Raw genomic sequence first — 18,156 nt, forward strand, 5'->3', positions numbered from 1 at the left:
GTAGCAGAGAATGAAGTCCGTAGTAGTAATCTTGGTACCTTGTAGGGACAGCTCAGGACTGACAGTCCTCTTCAGTCCCTCTGTTCCTCGGAGTGGATGGAAGGGCGGAGGGGATCAGGGAGGCAGGCTGTTACACTCAGCATCATCACCTTACTCACCAGCGTGTGCGCGTGTGTGTGTGTGTGTGTGTGCACATGCATTTTTTTTTTTTTTTTTTTTTTCTATAGGGGAGAAATTAAGAGTTAGAACACCAAAACAAACAAAACAAACAATATAGCCTGTAACCTTATAAACATGTTATACTACATTTCAGGATTGCCCGACTATAAAACTCTTAATGAGGGTTAACATAATAGAATAAAATCATAAAATTAACCTTATAAACATTATAATTAACCGGCTATAAAACTCACAATGAGGATTAAAATGATAATAGAATAAAACCATAAAATCATAAAATGATTAAATTTGTTGGGTTAAGAAGGACAAGGGGGTGCTGCAGATATATCTTGGGGGGCCTGTTCTTTCTTGGAGTATTGCTGGTTGGAGCGAGGGGTTCAGCTCAGCTTTGTTTAAGTACTTTTTTCCTAAAATGACAAGTCTTTCCTCTAATGTCATCAGGCCAGATATCTGATGGCAATAGTTTGTGTTAGTATATCTAGGAAGCATGCAGAACGTCAGACAGCTTCAGTTCATAAACCTTCTTTGCGGACCTGAATGAGGAAGGAAAGAGCCGGGCTTTGCAGGGCGGTGCCAAACTCCTTCAGTCCTCCCCCACAGTTTTTTTGCTTTTTTCAAAGCAACTTCAGCTGCGGCAAGTTAGCAGAGACTAACAAATGCGTTTCCGGTTATGCGACGTTGCCTTCAAAATAAAATTCTCACAAATAAAATGGCCATATCTGTGACTTGGTGTTTGTTATCAATGTGTCTTTGTTATCATGTTCAAACAACAGATATATGGAGGAAGTTGTAGCTGATTCATCATCAGGACAAATGCATCAGAACAAACACAAAAAAAGAGTAGCTTAACTAAAGTTGTAGAAGGAATCTCTTGCGCTTCAGCCCCTCCACAAGGGGAGATCGGTGCTCTCGGATGAGGACAGAATAGTGGAAAGGTAGAGATGACTGGAGCACACAAAATCACTGGCAAACAAATTTAATAAGGTACAAAAACTGACGTTTCGACGCGAGCAGCGTCTTCTTCAGAGTCAAACATTGCCCCTTTCGGAACTGCTAACATAGCTTACGCTACTACGCAGTCCCTTGTTAGTACACCGCCGATGTAGCGTAAACAGGTCGCTCCGTCTGCAAAATTTTTCTAACTACTCGATAAAGTTTCGCAAATGAAATTTCAAATGTACTTACGGAGCGAAAAGGGTTGTGTGAACCTCCGCGCATGATGTAGAAACAATAGCGCCAATAATAAACATGTTTAATATCTCACTGAACCCCAGGTCTCATTTCTTCAAAATGAATGAGCTACAAACACTCGTCTTCTTCTGCGCTGCTGTCATGGGTGGTGCGCAAAGCAACCATAGCGCTCGCTATCACTTCCGGCCCCTGGCGGTCGGAAGTGGCACTTTTGTAGTTTTTTGTAACTTTTGTAGTTTTTGTAACTTTTGGAGTTAGATGCGCTCATGCGCTCAGAAGAGTTTTGGAAGCGCAGGCAGGCTTTGTGTTCACGATGTCGGAGCCTACATGCAGCAACTGCAAAGAACAAAAAAAAAAAAAACGAAAGGATTCAACAGAACATCGCTTAAATCATTATCCAGTCCGGCCACAGCTAGATTCTGTTGTGTTCTCATCTCAGCAATTTATTTAGACTTTTCATTTACAACTGTAAGGCAATCATCACAAGTGTATACAACTTCGACAAGCATGAACAGACACAAGGCAGCACATTCACACATAATACAGGACAGACAGGGGGGAACACGAAAATAAAAAAAATAAAATACAATTTAAAATAAATAAAACATAAGATGGCTAGAGACTTGTTAAAGATAAATAGAGGTCTTTGGCAAAATTCGATTTAATTAATTTCAGGGACTTCATGTAGAGTTGGGTTTCATTAAAGTAGCAGGTAAAGATGGGTGGAGTTTTGATACATTTGGCCTTATGAATAAAGAATTTAGCTAAGATTAGTAACACATTGATCATTAGGTCCAATTTTTTGTCTTCTAATATTACACCAAAAACAATACTATTATAATCAAGAACAGGCATTACTGTGTTTTTTCCATTTAACCAATCAATGAATTGTTTCCAGAACAGTTGGGTGTGAGAACACGAAACAAAAAGATGCTCAGTTGTTTCAATATCACCTTTACAGAAAATACACTCATTGCTCTCAAATCCAAATCTTAATCTTAAAAATTCACTGGAAGGGTAGAAGTCATTCATTATTTTGTAGTGAATTTCTTTTGTTTTGGGTGGAACTGGATATTTGAAGAATTTTGTTCTCAATCTACATACTGCTGGTTTGTCAAAAATATTCAAAATATTATTTCTACAAGAACGGGCAGTGTATAAATCATTTGTTAGAATAGACCTTGTGAATTGGTTTGAGCACCTTTTATCAAGAAAATGTATTCCATTGATAAAAAGAGTGCTGAGATGAGAACACAACAGAATCTAGCTGTGGCCGGACTGGATAATGATTTAAGCGATGTTCTGTTGAATCCTTTCGGGTTTTTTTTTTTGTTCTTTGCAGTTGCTGCATGTAGGCTCCGACATCGCGAACACGAAGCCTGCCTGCGCTTCCAAAACTCTTCTGAGCGCATGAGCGCATCTAACTCCAAAAGTTACAAAAAACTACAAAAGTTACAAAAAACTACAAAAGTGCCACTTCCGACCGCCAGGGGCCGGAAGTGATAGCGAGCGCTATGGTTGCTTTGCGCACCACCCATGACAGCAGCGCAGAAGAAGACGAGTGTTTGTAGCTCATTCATTTTGAAGAAATGAGACCTGGGGTTCAGTGAGGGATTAAACATGTTTATTAGTGGCGCTATTGTTTCTACATCATGCGCGGAGGTTCACACAACCCTTTTCGCTCCGTAAGTACATTTGAAATTTCATTTGCGAAACTTTATCGAGTAGTTAGAAAATTTTTGCAGACGGAGCGACCTGTTTACGCTACATCGGCGGTGTACTAACAAGGGACTGCGTAGTAGCATAAGCTATGTTAGCAGTTCCGAAAGGGGCAAAGTCAAACAGTGAAGACAGTGAGTGACAGACAATTAATTTTGATTGACCCTCACGGAAATAGTTATTTCCAAAAACTATTTCCAATAATGCAGGTTCGTAGGCTACTATCTGCAGAGGCGAGGTCTAAGTATGGGCAGTGCATTTGCCCCGGCTTGTTTGATGGGGTTCTGGGAAGAAAGATTAATCAACAACAACATCAACTTTCTCAACCTTACATGTAGCCTACCATCTATAAAAATAAACACAGAGGTCTATAGCACTATCTACCGCAAACCACTGAGCAGAAACACTCTTCTAAGAGCGGACGGACCATAGGTGTAGTGCTGGTGCGGGGGGACGGCATTCCCACACTTCTCCAAGGGGTGTTTTGTGCGTTATTATAGCCTATATGCGACTGCAATGCGTTATTATGGAACCCACTGTGGTTCTTCCCCAAGGAAGAAAAACAGCAAACACCTGAATAATGTCATGGGCAAACTGGAGAAGTGCAGAAATGCCCATTAAGCCGTGGATGGCGGGTGTTACGCGCAAATCCACCCCCCTGTACATGCGCGCCCCCCCTATGTAACCAAATGCATTGGACAGACCGGCCTCCCGTAGTACCGCATTCAGTAGCGGAGCGTACGCCGGGGCAGAGGGTGCGGCCGCCACGGGCCCACTCGTCAGGGGGGCCCATCAATTTTTTTTTTTTTTTTTTTTTTTTTTTTTTTTTTTTTTGCAGGCCAGGCCACTGGGCCTGGCTGGCAACCTGTGTTTTTATTTTTCTTCTTCAGAACAAGCTTGTCTGTAAAGTGGCTTCACTGTAGTCTTTCTTGGACATAATATTACTTGGCTCAATGAGTGACAAATTGTGTTTTCGGATATAGGGGCTATCAGCTATTTTACAGTTGTGACTTAAAATGACTTTATTTAATAAAGTCAGTGGTGTGAGTCTGAGAGGAATTCAATCAACAGACAATAACATTGGTGTGTTTAAAATTAGATATTCCACTAAATATGGCTAAAACCGATTCAAACATGCAAAAAAGGCACATTTTTGGCCCGGTTCTACGGGGGTGCAAAAGCATGCATTGCACCCTTATTTTAATTGTCTGCATGCTCAGTTGAAAAGTAAAAAAAAAAAAAAAAAAAAAAAAAAAAAAAAAAATTATAAATGCTACAGCTGCACACTTACTGTTTAAACTTGAATTATAGTTGTTGTTTTTCTTTGTTCTTTGATGTGATTTTATGGCTTTTTGGCACCTATATGTAACCTTTTAAGGTTGAGATAATTGTATTATCATTATATGGTCCAAATATTTCAGTAAAGCACTTGAAACACTTGAAATATTCTTGCTTGGGTGGTATCATTCTACTTGAAATGATGGTCAAATGCATTATTTTTAGTAAAATAACATGTCAAATTTTTCGGGCGGCCGGCCTTTGGCCGGGCATCTGCACCCCTTCCTATCTAGGATGCACCCCTAGTCATCTTGTTCTGGAACCGGCCCTGCGGCCTGGCCTGGCCTTCCAAATTCTTTTTTTTTTTTTTTTTTGATGGGGCCCCCCTAAGAGCTTCGCCCCCTCTGGGCTGATAGGGTCGCTCCGCCCCTGACCGCATTGTAGTCGCCAGGTGTCATCTGGCCATAAAAACACTGCTACATTTACAGGCAGGCAGTAGGCTACCTCAGATTTTCAAATCTCCCTAAATATAGACAGTTTTCACGGAACGATGTTGCTAGGGAACAGTTTGAAACCTAGCTTAATTCCTGTCAGTTATTGTATTAGCAAACACTGCAACTGGAAGTAAGCTAGGGACAATTTAGAATGTCTATTGTCAAGTTAAAACCATCTAAAGATGGATTGTTGGGATTTGAACTCATGCCTTCGAAATCTGCAACATGGACCAGAAGTCAGCTCTTAACCCACTCCACCACAGAGACCATTGATGGTACTTGCTGTGTTTTGCATTAGTTAAATCGTTTCTATGTGCAACCTTGCCCTCCAGTACATGCTTGTCCCCCCTGTCTAAACACCTCGCCTCACCTTCCACTTGTGTCTATAGAACACACGTTGTACAGAACTTCCCCCCCCTGCAGTACCGCATTCAACCACTATGTGTGCAAATGTTTCTCCCATGGAGGCTTATGTTTAAACTTTAGAGGTTAAAAAAGAATGGAACCCCATCAAGTCTCGTCTGTACACACTGGCCCATTTAAAGGGAAAGGTTTTCAAATTAGCACAGGAGGTAGAGCTGTCGCATGGGAATCGGAAGGTTCCCGGTTCGAGGCTGGCTCCTCCCGGTAGTGTGCCGAAGTGTCCTAGAGCAAAACACTGAACGCCTAACTGCTCCCGACGAGCAGTTAGCGCCTTGCATGGCTGCAGATGCTGTCAGTGTGTGCGAATGTGCATGGGTGAATGGGAGGTATCCATGTAAAGTCGACTAGCTATATAAAATGCGCTCTATAAATACAGTCCATTTAGCATTGACAGTGAGAAGCCATGATCATGGCCGTGGAATGTGGAAACTGCTGCTTATACAGAAGGAGGGAGGCTGTGCAGCTGGTATTTGTTCTTGTTCTTCAGGGTCATTCCACACCAGACAAGGTTCTAGTGCTGGCATCCTGCCAGTTCAGACCAGGTGACTTACAGCCAGGAGAAGTGTCTGTAGTGTCATACTCTTAATTATCATACTTTATTGTCATACTCTTAATTATCATACTTTAATACTCTTAATTATCATACTTTATTGTCATACTCTTAATTATCATACTTTATTGTCATACTCTTAATTATCATACTTCATTGTCATACTCTTAATTATCATACTTTATTGTCATACTCTTAATTATCATACTTTATTGTCATACTCTTAATTATCATACTTTATTGTCATACTCTTAATTATCATACTTTATTGTCATATTCTTAATTATCATACTTTATTGTCATACTCTTAATTATCATACTTTATTGTCATACTCTTAATTATCATACTTTATTGTCATACTCTTAATTATCATACTTTATTGTCATACTCTTAATTATCATACTTTATTGTCATACTCTTAATTATCATACTTTATTGTCATACTCTTAATTATCATACTTTATTGTCATACTCTTAATTAAAGGAGCATCTCTGTATCTTTCAACCTGGAGCAGATCAGTGCATGTATTGAGAAGTTACAGGAGCAGATCAGTGCATCTATTGAGAAGTTACAGGAGCAGAGATGGGAAAAGTACACACATTCTTTACTTAAGGGTTAAGCTTCCTATTTCCACTCACAACATCACAGTTTCTATCCACCGGCCATTACTGTGCTGAACACCTTAAAACCACTTAAACCAGCCACTCACTTAATTTATGTTCATTGTTCACTGTGTTCACTGTAAACTCAAGCCTCGTTCACATTGAACGGCATGCAACTGTACCGTGTACCGTGTAATATCTGCATAATCCTTGTCTACAAAACCTGTTTAGTGTTGCACATCAATCAAACTGACATATCTACCTACCTATCTTCATCTGCTGGTCTTATTGTGTCAGCATTAAGGTCCATCTGATTTGACTTGCGATCATCTTATCTGCATAGAGCCAGCTCACCGCTGCATTTACTATAGATCATTGTTTTGTTTTCAGTATCATCGTGGCTCTGTAGCTCAGTGGATAGAGAGTGGAATACTGACAATTAGACACTGTCCTGGTTTGGTCAGATTTCCTCCACAGGTCTGGAAAACAATCTTTTACAGCTCTTGAAAACTTTGCAAAATTCTGGAGATGTACTGTAGGCTATATGGAATACTGTTGTTCAGTCCTGACACACAACGTTCTTCATGTTACAGTAGCTGATGGTGATAAAATGCCCCTAGACACCAGTTTGATTGATAAGTTGGACATGGACATGTGACAGGAGGGAGAGGGGGGGTTAGATGCATTGCTGCAGGCAGAGGTGTGCTTCCTGCAGGAGGAAGGACCAGGACCGCCACCGCTGCTCTTAGCGGCCGAGGCCCTGGAGGAAGATCCAAACGGGGAGCGAGAGGGAGAGACCGCAGACTTGACCTCATCCAGACCCTGGAGTGTGGACCATCATGGTCGGAGAGCTGGAGTGGAGTAACGGACGGACAAATGTTTAATTTAAAGAAACAGCTGCACAGCTTAAAAACAAAGATATTTTACTAACAACTTAGTTTGGAATATCTTAACACATTGACTGCCAGCCGTTTTTTTTTTGCTGTAGGTAGCTTCTGCCAGGCCGTTTTTTGAGGATTCTGGCTCATTTTAAAAGAGCCGAGGATTCTTTTCTGCTTGGAGTTTGTGAACACAAAGTTCAGAAAAGTACTAATAGAATGTGTGCTTTCTCTGTCTAAAAGAGTTAGTTTGTAGAGTTAGTAGTTATGTAGATATTAGCCGTTGAGTACAGCATGGTTTCAGCTGTCTGAGAGTGAAAGCTGAGATAATCGCAGTTTTGTGAAATTCAATCAAACAGGCAGAACAGTCACTTTAACCATTTATTTTTGGCATCAGTGAGAGATCAGACATCCAAACAATATAGTTCCGAACGCCCTCTCCTTCAACTCCTCCCTCCGTGGGCGTGTCTAGTGGCTTTCAGCCTGCGTTTGTCACAAGCGAGTGGTCTGCTGCTGCTGCTTGTTAAATGTTATTATTTTTAAAAGCATCTTTGTTTTATTAACACGTGCCTAACACACGCACAGTAGCTACAGACTACATGTACATTCAATGCAATGTAATCATTCCTGTAATAGCAGAACACCTCAATAGATGAACTTGTAAATCGACTGCATTCCACCTGCCTAATGTCCATCACAACTGAGTCCTGTAGAAAACATGACAGCTCTGTGTGTTACAGTAAAGTCTCTCTGAACTGATTTTCAAATCTAATGAACTATTTACTATGTATTTAAATTGCTACAGTTGTAGCTATTTCACTTTTTACTTTGATGCTGCTTTGGCAATGTGGAGAACAAGTTCCTGGTATTCAAGCAACATGGCAACAAGACGCTGTGCATGTTTCTTGTTTCTTTGCAATCATGTGACCTAAGTGAAACCTTATTTGACCTCATTTGGCTTAAAGGTACAGTGATTCACCGTCGTACGCAATGTGCATAGCACAAACACAATAATAGGCCTACACCACTACAACAACCACAACCGCAACAACAACAACCACCACCACCACCACAACAACAATAACAACAACAACAACAACACAATAACAACAACACAATAACAGCAACAACAACCACCACCACAACAACAACAACACAACAACAACAACAACAACAACAACAACAACAACAACAACAACAATCCAGCAAACAACTTGACAAACAACAAACAACTAGGGTTGATCCAGCAAACAACTTTTTCACATGGCGGAGCCGATGCTCAAAATTGTAAGCTGCAGTACACCCTCCCAACCACTGAGCACCGAACCGATATATCCGGCGCTGTGGAGCACCTAAAAACTTCAGCACTGGCATGTGAAAAAGTGCTCGGTATTGGAAACTACGTACTATGTGGGAGTGCCTGGGCAGCGTCATCTTGGATAACAACATTGGCTCGGAGGTAGGTACAGTTTTATAGTGTTGGACAAGTTAAAATGTAATATACTACATACATATTACTAGTTACTTTCATTTGAAAGTAATAAGTTACTTTACAATATTACTTTCTCTGTAGAGTAACTTGTTACTTATTACACTACTTTTGCATTACTTTGACCAAAACAACAGCAGCAGCAGAATGACATGGCTGCCCTGGAACCATCACGAAAAATAATTTCAACCGCCTTGAAGTCAGTGTAAACAATCCAAAATTCTAAATGTTATTATTTTCCTTTGTTATTGTCATCTGTAGTGGTTATTTGCATAAAAACACACAGTTTGATTAGGAAATGATTGTATCTTTTTTAAATATGTGCTTTGATTTAATAAAATGTAACTCAATTTGTAACTTAGTTACTTGAGAAAGTAACTGGTATAATATAACTGAAATCCTATAAGTAATAAGTTATATTACTGAGTTACTGCTAAAAGTAATATATTACATGTAATATGCTACTTTTGTAATGAGTTACCCCCAACACTGTTGATAGCGTGTATATCACGTGCAGCCACTTAAAGGATGGGTTTTCCGTGGGGAATATGAATATATATTAAATCTCACGCCCCTAAGGTTTTCGAATCCGTTGAAATTTTTGAAATTGGATATTCACTGCCAGAGATATCAAGCATCTCTCACATATTTTTTGGGCCAGCCGACGCGTTTCGCGTCATCTGGCCTAAGTCCGCCTTGCGGAAGTCGTGCACCTATGAACTACAACTGTTGTTGGCCATGGTCCCGCCTCTAGAGGTCCTCCACGCCCCTTCAGAGGCCTTGACCAAAACAAAAACGCAGCCATCTTTCCAACCGCCTAGCCTGCTGTAGCTAATATTAGCTTCCCATAGTTCCTTGCAAAGAGACCATTATCTCGGGAACGGAAGCACTAATCGACACGGGACTGGCGGCATTGGAAAGCTCGTCAAATTTTACATCTAGTAGTAGGTGGGTTGAAGTAACGAAATCAACGCTGAGCAATGTACCCGTTTTTACACATTTTTACAGAAAATAGTTACAACATCAGATGCGCGTAACTCCTACGAAAATGCCTTAAAATGCATGAAAAATTTTTTATGAAGACATCTCCCGACATATATACTACCGTTTACATTTGGTGCAATTTGGAGGCAATTTTATTTTCGATTTATTTCTTGTTCTTTGTATATTTCATTGTCGAAGCCTTCTTCTTCTTCTTCTTTGAGTTTTATGGCGGTTGGCAAACATATATGTGCATTACCGCCACCTACTGGAGTTTGATATCAGCCAAATGCCTGAGGGGTGGGCATAAAAACGAAGGCCACGCGAGCCCAGTGCATTGTGGGAAATGTAGTATTTCGAGTCCCCGCACCCGCACCTCCCCCCCACCACCCCCCCCCCCCCCCACACACAGAGTGGATTTCGGTTGATATCTCTGTGAGTAAACCTCCAATTTCAAAAATTTCAACGGATTCGAAAACCTTAGGGGCGTGAGATTTAATATATATTCATATTCCCCACGGAAAACCCATCCTTTAACCGGCGTTGCAGTGGCTGAGGAGACCACGCATCTGAGACTCTGAAGGAAGAATGACTGAAGAGTCTCGCGTTGAGGCTAAGCTCACATACTGTATGTCCTCTCTGTCCTCCATCTGTCCTTTCATGACTAGGCTACTACGTGCAGACCTGCTACAGGAATAAAGGCACATTAAACTGTAGCCTTTTAATGCAACACTTTGTTCCATAGGGGCTGTCCCAAATAGTGAGAGAGGCCTGGCTCAATTAGTGGGAGCGGCAGCTGCCTCGGCAGTTTACCGACCTGCCGTGGCAGGTCAGTTGCTGCCACTGACCTGTAGGGGCGCTGTTTACCGACCTGCCGTGGCAGGTTTGTAGGGGCGCTGTTTCCCGACCTGCCGTGGCAGGTTTGTAGGGGCGCTGTTTACCCTGTTTAAATACATTTATTCGACCCAAATACTATATTACTTATAGTTTTAAAGGACTATTACACCAAAATACTATAGTACTTATAGTTTTAAAGGTGTATTCCACCCAAATACTATAGTACTTAGTTTTAACGGTGTATTACACCCAAATACTACTTATTGTTTTAAAGGTGTATTACACCTAAATACTATAGTACTTATTAGGGGTGTCACAATATATCGTCCCACGAAATTCCGCGATAGTAAAACGTCACGATATGTATCGTTGAGATGAAATCTCATATCGCAATTTTTTTTTTTTTTTTTTTTCAAAAATAGACAAAGAAACGTCTTTGTTTGTTGAAGTTCAATGTGTGGAAAGTAGTTCAGTTGAACAAGTCTCTGAAGAGACACATGAGAAGTTATACAGGAGAGAAACCATTCAATTGAGTTTCTGGAAAAACTGTTTACTTGACAGGAAAAACTGAAGATGCATAAAAAATAGACTAAGAAAAGTCTTGTTGTTTGAGTTTGAAGAAAAACTGAAGATGCATAATGAGAATTTATACTGCTGAGAAACCTTTTAGTTCAAAGTAAATCTAAGTGACGGTGTAACTCATTCTATTTCAAGATAAGCCTTATCTCCAATCTCATGTTTTTTCTAGTTGTTATTGTAATAACAATTTCCCACGACAGCATGTTTTGTATTTGTGCATTTCAAATAAAATACTACTTTTCCAGTCATATATTGTCATTATTCAAGTTTAAAAAAATATTGTTCAAATCGTATCGTATCGTATCGTATCGTGAACTGAGTGTATCGTGACACCCCTAGTACTTATAGTTTTAAAGGTTTATTACATTCAAATACTACTTTATGTCTATAACTTGTGTTTTACAGGTGTACTACACCCAAATACTACTTTATGGCAGTGGCACAGTGGCAGCTGCCACTGTTTGTGTTCACTCACCTGAGCTTATTTCGACCCTTCAAGTCTGAACTGTGTCAGCAGCAGCTGTGTGAATTACACATGTAGGCCCCTATCGTTGCATCGGCGTTGTTTCTAGGCCGAGCGCCTGGCGCAGCGCAAATCAGTGGGCGTGGACCAGCGCACTTGATATCGTCGTGCTGGCGCTAAACGCAGCCTAAAGCATTACAACCACGCCTTTTAAGCGTAAAATTATGCACCGTCATGCTCATTGGATAAGTGCAATAAACGAATCGCACGCTTGCCTTTTTAGCTCCAATTCCAGTGGTCCCGCAAAACCTGACGAAAGCCAAGCGCTCTGCCCCCCCCCCTCCCTTCATCCAGTCTGTCTGTCTCCATTATAGGCTATTATTCCATATTATTATGCTTCTCAAACCAATCTAACTGCAGTTTAAATACTGCAAGCATGTAAATACGCTACACTATAGCAAGATCAAAGTGAAAAGAATGTTCTAAAGGCATCAGCTAGAAAAATATAGCCTATCCCTATATGATGAGATTCATTTTATATTGGTGAAAGTTTGTCCAGAACGATATCGTTTTCTCTCCCCTGCTGCAGGTAGAATGATGCACATAAATATACCCTACATTATGTAAAGTGTTGTGCTCGTTACTTGGATTAAATTTAGTTGGGTAAAATAATATATTAATAATCTGAAAATTATTAATATTTCATAAAATTATTGAAATATCAAATATGTAATCCTTGATAAGGATTAACCTAGGGGCACCACCTGCTTTGCGCAGGACCCAACCTTAATCACAGTTAGTCTCAAATATTAATGTCTCATATTAATATCATTTGGGTTGAAGGTAAGTGAGTTCAAATCTATCACAACTCTGCCAAAGATGTAAATATGCATGAATAAAGTCACAAGGATTCGCAGTTATGCAAAACAGATTCCTTTTAATCACAATATCGAATATTAATGATCATCGAGCCAAGGTATCACATTTACTAACTAAGAAACTTAAATGGAAAGCAATATACAAGCGTGTGTGTGTGTGTGCGTGCATGGGGTTTAAGGGAGAGAGAGAGAAGGGGTCACAGACTGGAGGCCTGCGGCTACAGGGCAGCTCCCTGTGATGTCACTTTGGTGTGAGTCACAGGGGTTTGCATCTGTATCAGATACCCTAGCCTATGGGTGGTTCAGAGAGGCTCTGAGAGAGTAGGGGTTACTTCCTCCACCAAAATGGCCGAATTTGGGAAGGAAAGTAGCCTGCTGTAGGCTTAAAGCCAATTTGGAGGTGTTTATTTCTCTAAGGGACAATAATCACAATAAATGCCGATTCTAGTTATCCGTCAGCTGGGTTTCCCAGCTGAGGAGGTTAGAATGGGAAAGAGAGAGAGAGGGTGCAGTTTGAGGACAAAGTGATAGCTAGCATTGTAATGCACATATCGCTTTGTGGTTCATGAGAGATTAGCACGGAGGGAGAGAGACGAGCAGCCGCATCGCCGGTCTCGCTCTGCGCATGACAGAGTACGTTCAGTTGTAAACCAGCACTTGACAGCATATAACAGCAGTTTCAGTCAACATTACCATAACACGTAAATGCATTTCAATTGTATCTAACCACAACTCTGCCCAGGTAATTTAACCAGAAAGTCTCACGTCATTCCACTCGGAGGAGTGGAATGTCCTCCGGGCTCCGTCGTGGAACCAAGGTAACAGCGTGGATCCTCGAGGACCCGAGCGGCCGATTCGATTCAGGCCGCGGTGCGCTTCGTGTGAGCTTTCGGCTTTTCTCCTGGTTGCCCTGTGGGGCGGCGTTGACGAACCTCTGGCACTTGGTTAAAACGCGCAAACGAGTTTCTCTCCTTGCGACTTACTAAACTAGCGGCGGGTAATATCTATACTGGAATTAAGTAGAACTATTCCAGTATTTACGCAAGCCACTTAGGCTGGTTAACGGCACAAAAGAGCTTGTCTCCCTGCGACTTACTATTAACTAAACAAAATAAAACGAGCTGGGTTTAGACTGAGTCAAAATGCAGGTGTGTTTGGTCGTTCAGCTTGGTTGGTCCATGCCCGGATCTTCAGGAGAGGGAGAGGTTGAGCGGCGGCGGGTCCCATCGCTTACCCAAACCCCAAACTCTCTCCTCTGGAGGGGAAGGAAAAAGAGGGAGCGAGCCATGGAGGGTCCCATCACGGTCTGACTTCCCCCCCCTTTCTCCCCCCCTCCCCGTGAAGACGGGTGAAGCTGGATGGAGACTTGAAGACCTCAGGAGGCTCCTGGAAACTTCTGGTAGCTCGTTGAACTCTGCTGTGTGCAGCGGTTTTGTTGTGGTAGTTCGACCAATCGGTGGACGTGGGCGTACACCTGATTGGCCAATGGCGTCTGGTTAGAAGGTTCGACCGAACCCTCTTTTGCTCACGGGAGGGAGTGTCCTTAGGGCCCCCCCGATCCCTCGAGGGGAGAGGTGGCCCGGCTCCTTTCAGTCTGAGGACTGGGAGGGAGCGACCCCACCCGTGGTGAGCTGTGCTTTGAACCATTCAGAGGTGTGAAGTCACCTGAGGGATGACTTAATCAGCATCTTGGTGCTGATTAGATTCAGTCTGGTCCTCTGAATGATGTCAGGATGTGAGGAGGGGGCTCCTGATTAGATCAGCCTTTGATCAGGACAGGTCAAAATTTAGTTTTAACCTGGAGAGAACTGTTCAGTCATATTTTATCTAATGTATAGTTCCATAAGAGGATGTAATCCCCAACATCCCCCCCTTGCCGTGGGTATCCGTGGTGAGGGTCACGGTGCTTACGGCAAGTTAAAGGGAAGTACATTCCTCTGTCCATGGCTGTCATTCCACTCTGAGGAGAAGGTCACAGTTGTGTCGCATAGTTCATGGCTTTCAAGGCATTCAGTTCTGGTCTCTGGGCAGAGAGTTCTAAATCATACCTAGCTCGTTACTATGCATTAGAACGTGACATTAAGATTATGCGACTGATGCGTGTTATTCGTCAATAACATTTATCAACATCACAAAACCAAACATAAGGAAGGAGAAGAGTAGAGGAAGGAAGGGAGAAAAAAATGTGTTAACTTGGTTCCTGAACAGAGTTACCTGCAGTACCAATGTGGACCTCTAAGGTCTGGGGGGACTTCCCCCCCCTTTGGTGATGGTTACTGAGTCGATGCCTCAATTCTCGCCTTTCTGGCGAGTGGGGAGGAGTCTTGACTATGGTCGTACAAATGTATCTGCTTTCCCCGTGGGGGGGCAGATGAAGGGATGACACAGTTTGCAAATCTGTGTCACCCTTGAGCGGAGTCTGAACTCCTGCATTGGTTGCAGTTATAATCAGTGCTCTTTGGCACGAGTCGAGCAGTTGTTTTACTGCTACTAATTTAGCAAGAAGCGTGCGCATTCGCTTTGCTATACCGTTACACATTTGTTTGTGATGGTGTTGCCGTTACCTACCCTTAGGTTAGGTGGCAACTGACAGCGTCTATTTAAGCTGTCACTTTTGCATGCTGGCTAGCTTGATCAGCTGTCATCGTTGTGATGCTGCTGTCTTGCATGCAAGTTTGTAGCTCGAGTCCCTTTGGCCCAGCTAGCGTGCTCTTTGGCACGAGTCGAGCAGTGTTTTACTGCTACTAAGTTAGCGAGAAGCGGGTGCACGCGCTTCGCTATACCGTTACACATTTGTTTGTGACGGTGTTGCCGTTACCTACCTTTAGGCTAGGTGGCAACTGACAGCGTCTATTTAAGCTGTCACTTTTGCATGCTGGCTAGCTTGATCAGCTGTCATCGATGTGATGCTGCTGTCTTTTGCATGCAAGTTAGTAGCTCGAGTCACTTTGACCCAGCTAGGCGTCTCTGTTTGCAGTGACGCCCTTCCAGGGCACACGTTTACATGTGCTAATTTCAAGGGACAGCCTGGCCTTCAGGGGTCCCTGCCTGCTGGAGCAGGCTGTTGACTAAGGCATGGGAGAACTTAAGCAGGAGGAGAAACTCTATACATACCTCCTGTCAGTTACTCAGTATCTCTCTCAGATTGGGTTAAAGGGAAAGGGTACAGTTTGTTACTGTTATGTCTTAACTTAATTAAGACTGCTTGAATTCTATTTTTAAGATTACAGTTCCCTTTGTACTCTGCAAGCATGTGTTTGCTTGGCAAAGCAGTTGGGAGGAAAAATTGATTTTTTTTCCCAACTTTTTGAAGAGGAAAAAAAAGTTTTTTTTTTTCTTTTCAAAAAAAAATATTTCCCAATTATGATTTCAATTCATGCATAAACACTCTGTGGCAAGTTGCTATCTAGATCCTCGGGCGGGGCTCCAAATGTTGTGCTCGTTATTTGGATTAAATTTAGTTGGGTAAAATAAAATATTAATAATCTGAAAATTATTAATATTTCATAAAATTATTGAAATATCAAATATGTAATCCTTGATAAGGATTAACCTAGGGGCACCACCTGCTTTGCGCAGGACCCAACCTTAATCACAGTTAGTCTCAAATATTAATGTCTCATATTAATATCATTTGGGTTGAAGGTAAGTGAGTTCAAATCTATCACAACTCTGCCAAAGATGTAAATATGCATGAATAAAGTCACAAGGATTCGCAGTTATGCAAAACAGATTCCTTTTAATCACAATATCGAATATTAATGATCATCGAGCCAAGGTATCACATTTACTAACTAAGAAACTTAAATGGAAAGCAATATACAAGCGTGTGTGTGTGTGTGCGTGCATGGGGTTTAAGGGAGAGAGAGAGAAGGGGTCACAGACTGGAGGCCTGCGGCTACAGGGCAGCTCCCTGTGATGTCACTTTGGTGTGAGTCACAGGGGTTTGCATCTGTATCAGATACCCTAGCCTATGGGTGGTTCAGAGAGGCTCTGAGAGAGTAGGGGTTACTTCCTCCACCAAAATGGCCGAATTTGGGAAGGAAAGTAGCCTGCTGTAGGCTTAAAGCCAATTTGGAGGTGTTTATTTCTCTAAGGGACAATAATCACAATAAATGCCGATTCTAGTTATCCGTCAGCTGGGTTTCCCAGCTGAGGAGGTTAGAATGGGAAAGAGAGAGAGAGGGTGCAGTTTGAGGACAAAGTGATAGCTAGCATTGTAATGCACATATCGCTTTGTGGTTCATGAGAGATTAGCACGGAGGGAGAGAGACGAGCAGCCGCATCGCCGGTCTCGCTCTGCGCATGACAGAGTACGTTCAGTTGTAAACCAGCACTTGACAGCATATAACAGCAGTTTCAGTCAACGTTACCATAACACGTAAATGCATTTCAATTGTATCTAACCACAACTCTGCCCAGGTAATTTAACCAGAAAGTCTCACGTCATTCCACTCGGAGGAGTGGAATGTCCTCCGGGCTCCGTCGTGGAACCAAGGTAACAGCGTGGATCCTCGAGGACCCGAGCGGCCGATTCGATTCAGGCCGCGGTGCGCTTCGTGTGAGCTTTCGGCTTTTCTCCTGGTTGCCCTGTGGGGCGGCGTTGATGAACCTCTGGCACTTGGTTAAAACGCGCAAACGAGTTTCTCTCCTTGCGACTTACTAAACTAGCGGCGGGTAATATCTATACTGGAATTAAGTAGAACTATTCCAGTATTTACGCAAGCCACTTAGGCTGGTTAACGGCACAAAATAGCTTGTCTCCCTGCGACTTACTATTAAGTAAACAAAATAAAACGAGCTGGGTTTAGACTGAGTCAAAATGCAGGTGTGTTTGGTCGTTCAGCTTGGTTGGTCCATGCCCGGATCTTCAGGAGAGAGAGGGGTTGAGCGGCGGCGGGTCCCATCGCTTACCCAAACCCCAAACTCTCTCCTCTGGAGGGGAAGGAAAAAGAGGGAGCGAGCCATGGAGGGTCCCATCACGGTCTGACTTCCCCCCCCTTTCTCCCCCCCTCCCCGTGAAGACGGGTGAAGCTGGATGGAGACTTGAAGACCTCAGGAGGCTCCTGGAAACTTCTGGTAGCTCCTTGAACTCTGCTGTGTGCAGCGGTTTTGTTGTGGTAGTTCGACCAATCGGTGGACGTGGGCGTACACCTGATTGGCCAATGGCGTCTGGTTAGAAGGTTCGACCGAACCCTCTTTTGCTCACGGGAGGGAGTGTCCTTAGGGCCCCCCCGATCCCTCGAGGGGAGAGGTGGCCCGGCTCCTTTCAGTCTGAGGACTGGGAGGGAGCGACCCCACCCGTGGTGAGCTGTGCTTTGAACCATTCAGAGGTGTGAAGTCACCTGAGGGATGACTTAATCAGCATCTTGGTGCTGATTAGATTCAGTCTGGTCCTCTGAATGATGTCAGGATGTGAGGAGGGGGCTCCTGATTAGATCAGCCTTTGATCAGGACAGGTCAAAATTTAGTTTTAACCTGGAGATAACTGTTCAGTCATATTTTATCTAATGTATAGTTCCATAAGAGGATGTAATCCCCAACAAAAGTCATTGCATAAATGTGTTTTTATTGTAAAACTAAATGTGAAGTAGGCTAGGGCCAAGTTATTG

The 18,156-nt window shown here is 42.6% G+C and overlaps 1 pseudogene across 1 annotated transcript in view; it reads right to left on the minus strand.

The window, feature by feature from the left end:
• Positions 1–18,156, minus strand: part of LOC310786564 (histone H3.2 pseudogene) — a 383,278-nt pseudogene that overhangs the window by 54,244 nt on the left and 310,878 nt on the right. The gene's annotated exons all lie outside the window — the stretch shown is intronic.

This window comes from Poromitra crassiceps (genome assembly GCF_964638095.1).
Source record: "Poromitra crassiceps genome assembly, chromosome: 12".
NCBI lineage: Eukaryota > Metazoa > Chordata > Actinopteri > Beryciformes > Melamphaidae > Poromitra > Poromitra crassiceps.